The 7,788-nt window shown below is 36.1% G+C and overlaps 1 protein-coding gene across 2 annotated transcripts in view; it reads right to left on the bottom strand.

The window, feature by feature from the left end:
- Remo (Remoulade) overlaps positions 1–7,788 on the bottom strand; it is a 502,829-nt gene that overhangs the window by 485,588 nt on the left and 9,453 nt on the right. The window contains exon 2 of one of the 2 annotated variants that reach the window (XM_067091350.1): positions 4,683–4,788. The exons of the other annotated variant lie outside the window; for it this stretch is intronic. The gene's annotated coding sequence lies outside the window, so the exon portion shown is untranslated. The remainder of the gene's footprint in view (positions 1–4,682; positions 4,789–7,788) is intronic. 2 annotated transcript variants of the gene reach the window in all.

The raw sequence follows: 7,788 nt of genomic DNA, 5'->3' as shown, positions 1-7,788 counted from the left end.
CCTAAGTCTTTGCATATATTCTTTCCCCGTCGTGTCCTTCATCTCTTGGTATTTTATATCCTCTCCTTTTATTATTCCCAGGTATTTGTATCTTGTCTCATCTATGTGTTTGATGCTATTCCCGTCTGGTAGCTTTGTCCCTTCAGTCCTTTTCACTTTGCCTTTTTGTATGTTGACCAAGGCGCATTTTTCTATTCTAAACTCCATCCTCATGTCCCCAGATACAATCCTTACAGTCTGGATTAAGGTATCTATTTCCTTGATGCTCTTACCATACAGCTTGATGTCGTCCATGGTGGTTCATTGTTACCTCCTTTCTTGAACTGGTACCCAGCAACCATCTTCTGCAGCTTTTGTCAAGGGAATCATGGCTACTACGAAGAGTAATGGGGACAGTGAGTCGCCTTGAAAGATCCCTCTCCTGATGTTAACCTCTGCTAGTCTTACCCCAGAGCTTGTAAGTACTGTATTCCAGTTGCCCACTGTATTTTTTAGGAAGCTGATGGTGTTTTCCTCTGCCCAATATATTTTCAGGCATTCTATTAGCCACGTGTGCGGTGTCATGTCGAAGGCTTTCTTGTAATCACGCCATGCCTTGCTTAGGTTGGTTCTCCTTCTCTTACTATTCCTCATTACCATTTTGTCTATCAGACACTGGTCTTTTGTGCCCTACACTTCCTTCTGCTGCCTTTCTGTTGGTGTGGGATGGTGTTTGTATCCTCTAGGTACTTGTATAGTCTTTCGCTGATGATACCTGTTAGTAACTTCCACATTATTGGTAGGCAAGTGACAGGCCTGTAGTTACTTGCTATATTTCCCTTGTTCTTTCCCCCTCTGTACCAAGGATGTTCTCCCTGTGGTCATCCATTTGGGCGCATGGTGGTTTGTGATACAATGCTGGAGTTGTTCTGCTATTTGTGGGTGTAGGGCCTTGAAGTTTTATTATTATTATTATTATTATTATTATTATTATTATTATTATTATTATTATTATTATTATTATTATTATTCAGAACATGAACCCTATTGCTAATAGATTCACAATTTCGTGAAAAACATTCTGAGTAATAAAAATCCACAATTATATAGTAAATATATTACTAAGTAAAATGAACCAAAGACTTTCAAACACCTGAACGGTTTTCCTCATCAGTGTTAACGTTAACACTGATGAGGAACACCGTTCAGGTGTTCGAAAGTCTTTGGTTCATTTTACATAGTATTATAATTACTATATAATTGTGGATTTTTATTAACCATGAACCCTATTCATATAGAACAAGCCCACAGGAGACACTGACTTGAAATACAAGATTCCAAAGAATACGGTGTCCATTTGAAAGAAGTAACATAAGGTAACAGGAAATCCAAAAAGAACGGATCATATATCGGAAAAATAACAAATTAAAAAATAAACATATAAAAACTTATCTATCATCTATTTACGTCTATTACTAGAAATCACGGTTTAGAGGTTTAGAATCACCGCCGTTTCTAGGACTGGGTTATTTACACGGCCGGTTCTACAATATTGCTTTTCTTATTTACGGCTTTCGTAAAAACGGAGGTCTCTATGAGTGGGTTTTGTGAAAGCAGTATGCGTTAAATCGTTTTCGTAAATACGCCGGTTTATGTGCATGGTTGCCGGAAGTGAGGCGGTCACTATTACGGATTTTTATCAACAAGGCGGTTTGTTTATATTGATCATTTTCATAAACACGGGGGTTCTACTAATCTCTTCATAAATAAAGGGGTTCTATTAATCATTTTCATATATACGGGGATTCTATTAATACGGTGGTACTACTAATCATTTTCATAAATACGGGGGTTCCGTTAATCTTTTTCATAAATACGGGGTTCTATTGATTTTTTTTCATACATACGGAGGTTCTATAAATCTTTTTCATAAATATGTGGGTACTATTTATCAACTACATAAATACGGTGGTACTGTTAATCTTTTTCATATATACATAGGTCCTATTAATCTTTTTTCATAAATACGGTGGTACTATTAATTTTTTCATAAATAAAGGGGTTCTATTAATCTTTTTCATAAGTACGGAGTTACTATTAATCTTCATCTATACGGGGGTTCTATTAATCTTTTTTCATAAATACGGTGTTCTATTAATCTTCATATATGCGGGGGTTCTATTAATCTTTTTCATAAATACTGGGTTCTATTAATCTTTTTCCTAAATACGGCAGTTCTATAAAATATTTCCGTAACTATGATGGTTACTATGACTGATTTTCACAGAGAAAAAGTTGCTACAAATGGTTTTCAATGAAACACAAAGTGCAAATCGAATCTCCGGCTCTGTAAAGAAATCTCCTGGATCACAGTTTTAAATCCTTACACCGTTACTGAATTCATCATCCAGATCTTCCCAAAGAATAAATAAAAAAGCATTTTTTGATCCGAACACTACGACATATTTTAACCGAGACTCAACACACACGGAATTCCTTCCAAAAAAGAACAACTCCTTCATGCAAGTGGTCCTAAATGGTGGCCAAAACACAGACCTATTAAATAAATTTCAGGAAATAAACTTACTAAAATGACTGACTGATATATTAATGAAAAATTAAGGCATAAACAATACATAGATTTACATAAAAAAAATTATAACCCAGAGAGAGAGAGAGAGAGAGAGAGAGAGAGAGAGAGAGAGAGAGAGAGAGAGAGAGAGAGAGAGAGAGAGGCATTATTAAGTTGCGGTATGTTAGTAATGCAAAATATAAGCACCGTGCCTACAGCCTGGTTTGAATGTCAGTAGTTATAACTTATATTAAATAGATGTAATCGGGTTCATAACTTACATTACACGAATGTAATCGTTACATTGCTAACTCATAATTAACAGCTACCATCTTCGTTCAAAGGGATTTGCAAGTTACAACCCTTAAGCGAAACCGTTTAAAAATATAAAGTTCCCACACAAAGGAAAGCAACTAAAATAAATCCCACTCAACTGAAAGCAACTACAATAAATCCCACTCAAAGGAAAGCAACTAAAATATATCCCAAAGAAACGAAAGCAATTAAAATATATCCCACTCAAAGAAAAGCAACTACAATAAATGCGACTCACAGGAGAGTAACTAAAATAAATCCCACTCACAAGAGAGTAACTAAAATAAATCCCAAACAAAGGAAAACTACTAAAATAAATCCCACTCAAAGAAGAGCAACTACAATAAATCCCACTCAATGGAAAGCAATTACAATAAAACCAACTCAAAGGAAAGCAACTAAAATAAATTCTACTCGCAGGATAGCAACTACAATAAATCCCAAAGAAACGAAAGTAACTCAAATGAATCCCATTTAAAGGAAATCAACTAGAATAAATCCAACTAAAGGGAAAGCAACTAAAATAAATCACACTCAAAGTGAAGCAACTAGAATAAATCCGACTCACAAGAAAGCAACTAAAATAAATCCCACTGACAGGAAAGCAACTACAATAAATCCCACCTAAAGGAAAGCAACTAAAATAAATCCCACTCACAGGAAAGCAAATAAAATAAAACCCACTCAAATGAAAGCAACTACAATAAATTCCACTCAAAGGAAAGCAACTAAAATAAATCCCACTCACAGGAAACCAACTAAAATAAATCCTAATCAAAGGAAACAAATTAAAATAAATACCACTCAAAGAAAAGCAACTAAAATAAATCCCAAAAAACGAAAGCAATTAAAATAAATACCACTTAAAGGAAAGCAACTACAATAAATCCCAAAGACAAGAAAGCAACTGAAATAAATCCCACTCACAGGAAAGCAACTTAAATAAATCCCACTGACAGGAAAGCAACTACAATAAATCCCACCTAAAGGAAAGCAACTAAAATAAATCCCACTCACAGGAAAGCAAATAAAATAAAACCCACTAAATGAAAGCAACTACAATAAATTCCACTCAAAGGAAAGCAACTAAAATAAATCCCACTCACAGGAAACAAACTAAAATAAATCCTAATCAAAGGAAACCAATTAAAATAAATACCACTCAAAGAAAAACAACTAAAATAAATCCCAAAAAACGAAAGCAATTAAAATAAATCCCACTTAAAGGAAAGCAACTACAATAAATCCCAAAGACAAGAAAGCAACTAAAATAAATCCCACTCACAGGAAAGCAACTTAAATAAATCCCACTCACAGGAAAGCAACTAAAATAAATCCCATTCAAAGGAAAGCAACTTAAATCCCATTCAAAGGAAAGCAACTAAAATATATCACACTCAGAAGAAAGCAACTAAATTAAATACCAAATAAACGAAAGCAACTAAAATTAATCCCAGTCAAAGGAAAGCAAATAAAATAAATCCCATTCAAAGGAAAGCAACTAAAATAAATCCCATTCAAAGGAAAGCAACTAAAATAAATCCCATTCAAAGGAAAGCAACTAAAATAAATCCCAAAGAAGGGAAAGCAATTAAAATAAATCCCATTCAAAGGACAGTACCTAAAATAAATTCCGAAGAAACAAAAGCAACTAAAATAAATCCCATTCAAAGGACAGTAACTAAAATAAATCCCAAAGAAACAAAAGCAACTAAAATAAATCCCATTCAAAGGAAAGCAACTGCTGTACAATAACCCCAATCAAAGCAAAGCAACTAAAATAAATCCCACTCAAAGAGAAAACAACTAAAATAACCTTAAAACGGACGACTCTTAGTCCTGGAACTCTTCAAGATTTCATCTTTATTTATCCTCTCCCCAAAGCCAACAGCAATTACCACTATCACTGCTAACTCGTACAACTGCAATTGAGGAACAAACAGAATTAACGAAGTGCATTTCCCTCATTACGCTACGGAATCTTTAAAGGCATTTGGTATTGTGTTTCTCCAGGGAATATCAAACTATATCCTACACCATATAAACTATTATAAGCTTCTCTATATTTTTCGCACCATAATGTCAATAGACTTTAACACTGATAATTCTCCTCAATGTATCTCAGAGGAAAATTGTAGGTAAATGATGAGAAGCTTTAATAATGGTCAGTTTACTAAATAATAAATAAAAACAGCAAACATCACTGAAATTTTGTTTGCAGTTATTTAAATTCGTTCCACTTCAATAGTGACTCAGTTAACAGATCTAAATGTGAACAGTAGGTCGCCGGGTTCATGTGGGATTCTTAAGTACTGCACACTCAAAATAACTATTTAATCAAAGTAAGTAAAACGGAAGAATGGAATATAATATTTAGGCCAAAGGCTATACGCTGGGACCTATGAGGTCATTCAGCGTTGAGAGGGAAACAGAGTAAACAGGTTTGAAAGAAGTAACAGACGGAAAACCTCGCAGTTGCACTATGAAACAATTATTAGGAGAGGATGGAAAGTAAGACAGAAGAAAGAGACTATGAACGGAGGTACAATAAAAGGAATGAAAAGGGTTGCAGCTAGGGGCCGAAGGGACGCTGCAAAGAACATTAAGTAATTCCTACAGTGCACCCCTTGAGGTACACTGACGGCACTAGCCCCCCTTACGGGTGCACTGTAAAATGTAACCAGAAGCACAAAACGCAGAGTTCCAATCATGCTAACTTAAATAAAAACTTCCTAAACCTTGTTCCTGAGTTTTTTCAACAGTATTAATCCAATGCTGGCTAATCCATTAAATCCCTATTAATAGAGAAATCCGTTAAATCGCATCTATGTAGGGCATCCTTCGCCCCCGGGGGAAATAAATGGACGACGCTATTATGTGAAGCTGAAGAATGAATCCATCCACAACCTTTAATTTAAATCCAATCAACGACGAAGAAATCAAATCTCGAACCATATTCGTCGGGGCTTCAAATTAAAGTCAGGGGACGATAAAAGGCAGGTGAATAAAAGGAATGAGCGCTCCACAGAGAGAGAGAGAGAGAGAGAGAGAGAGAGAGAGAGAGAGAGAGAGAGAGAGAGAGAGAGAGAGAGAAATTTCCCGAAATCCACATGAAAAATTCACTCTACAAAAAAAAGCAGACATGGGGGAGAAGTACCTCCTTTTCAGATAATCTGTACTCCCCTCCCCACCAACTACCTATTAATACCACCCAACCAAGCGGCCCCCATCAATCCACCAGACAGATGGTATCTCCATCCATCCCCTCGGCTAAGTCTTCCCCCTTCTATATACACTGTGCCTCTTCTTAGCCGACAAAGGCTTTGATGTTGGGTTTTTTCTTTTCATCGCAAGATTTAGGCGTCGGATACTCACTGTACTATCTACACTCCGAAGCAGAATGTTACTCTTAATCTTTTTCTTAAGTGTGAGATGGAAATGACAGTCTACGTGTTATTTTATATGATGATTGTACAAGATTCTGTTTTCTTTTGTTTTTTTAGTGCCTTGTGCATCCCCCACACAACAACTTGTTACTGAATAGTTTATATCAGATAGCTGTAAATGCCGGAAAATACTTACGAAAATTCTGTGAATTCTAAGCTAACTACTGTATATATACCAAGCTAAAAGACACGAACCTGCGAAGTTATAATTAACATTTGACAGTAAAAATTGCACAAACTTTATATCTATCAACCAATAATAAACAAAAAAGGCCCGATAATTAGAAAATCAAGATCTTTGACTCTCCAGGATGTAGTGAGTCTTCGGAATATTCTCTAAATATATCAATATGTCCCTGAGCAGTTACAAATACGCTTAAATCCATGCAATGATTGGCTCGTTTCTCAAACACTGTTTACTCATCTAAAGGTCTACCTGACTACCATCGTTTACTTTACAAAATAATTTCCACACATGGGCATTCTATACGCTAATGGTTCTCTTGCCCAACAACAACAACAATCTGTTATTGCAAGCTCGGAAAAACTCTTGCTTTCGTTAACTTCATCACGCCCGAGCGCCTTAAGCAATTTAGTATTTTATCACCCACTTATGAAAAAAGATTATATTCATTACCCTAGCCCATTACAGACTCATCAGTAAGGCGCTGAAAATTCGTGCTCAAGGTAGCTCACTTCCCCGATCATAAACACTGCTGGTGTTGCTAAAGTAAGCTGGTTATATGCTAGCACGGGTCTTAATGTTACGAGCAGTCTGAATGACTGAATAATACATGTGTCCAAACACAATGTTTAGTTATACTCTCCACAACACATTACTCCACTGATGTAGTCATGCTAAATTAAATCTTTCCAAGGACTCTCAGAGAGAGAGAGAGAGAGAGAGAGAGAGAGAGAGAGAGAGAGAGAGAGAGAGAGAGAGAGAGAGAGAGAGAGAGAGAATGTACTCTTGAAGACCCCAGAAACCACCACTTGAAATAAGTTTCTGTGATGACATATTGTTAACTATAGCAACTCAGAAAACAAACATGCCTCCTCGCCATTATCTGAATCCTGCTAATTAGAAGAGCTTTTAATGACCTGTCTGCCTCTCAAACGTCGACCTACATACATAAAGAAACTGCCCCATGACTGAAAGTTGGCTGCAATTTTTCATGGTTAAACAGTAAAGTCAATTCACTGTAGCAGCAAAATAACCAAATGAAATATCAATGAATCTACAGACAAGCAATAGCCACCATCAGCAAAGCATCTGATTGAGACGGATCAAAAAGGCTAAAACTATTATGTGCACTTTGAAAGACACATGTACTTCTCACCTGATCTGCTCCTCAAACCTTCCTTTGTGTGAGACTTATCCATTCTTTTCCACGGAACTGTGGTTTTATCTAGGATTGTTCTGCTTTACCAGTTTTTATAACAATGTATCCCTGAAGTCTCATCCCAACTGAGGGC

This window comes from Macrobrachium rosenbergii, chromosome 48, assembly GCF_040412425.1.
Source record: "Macrobrachium rosenbergii isolate ZJJX-2024 chromosome 48, ASM4041242v1, whole genome shotgun sequence".
In the NCBI taxonomy this organism is placed as follows: domain Eukaryota; kingdom Metazoa; phylum Arthropoda; class Malacostraca; order Decapoda; family Palaemonidae; genus Macrobrachium; species Macrobrachium rosenbergii.
Note: the sequence above shows the minus strand (reverse complement) of the source record. Positions and strands in the feature narration are given on the sequence as shown.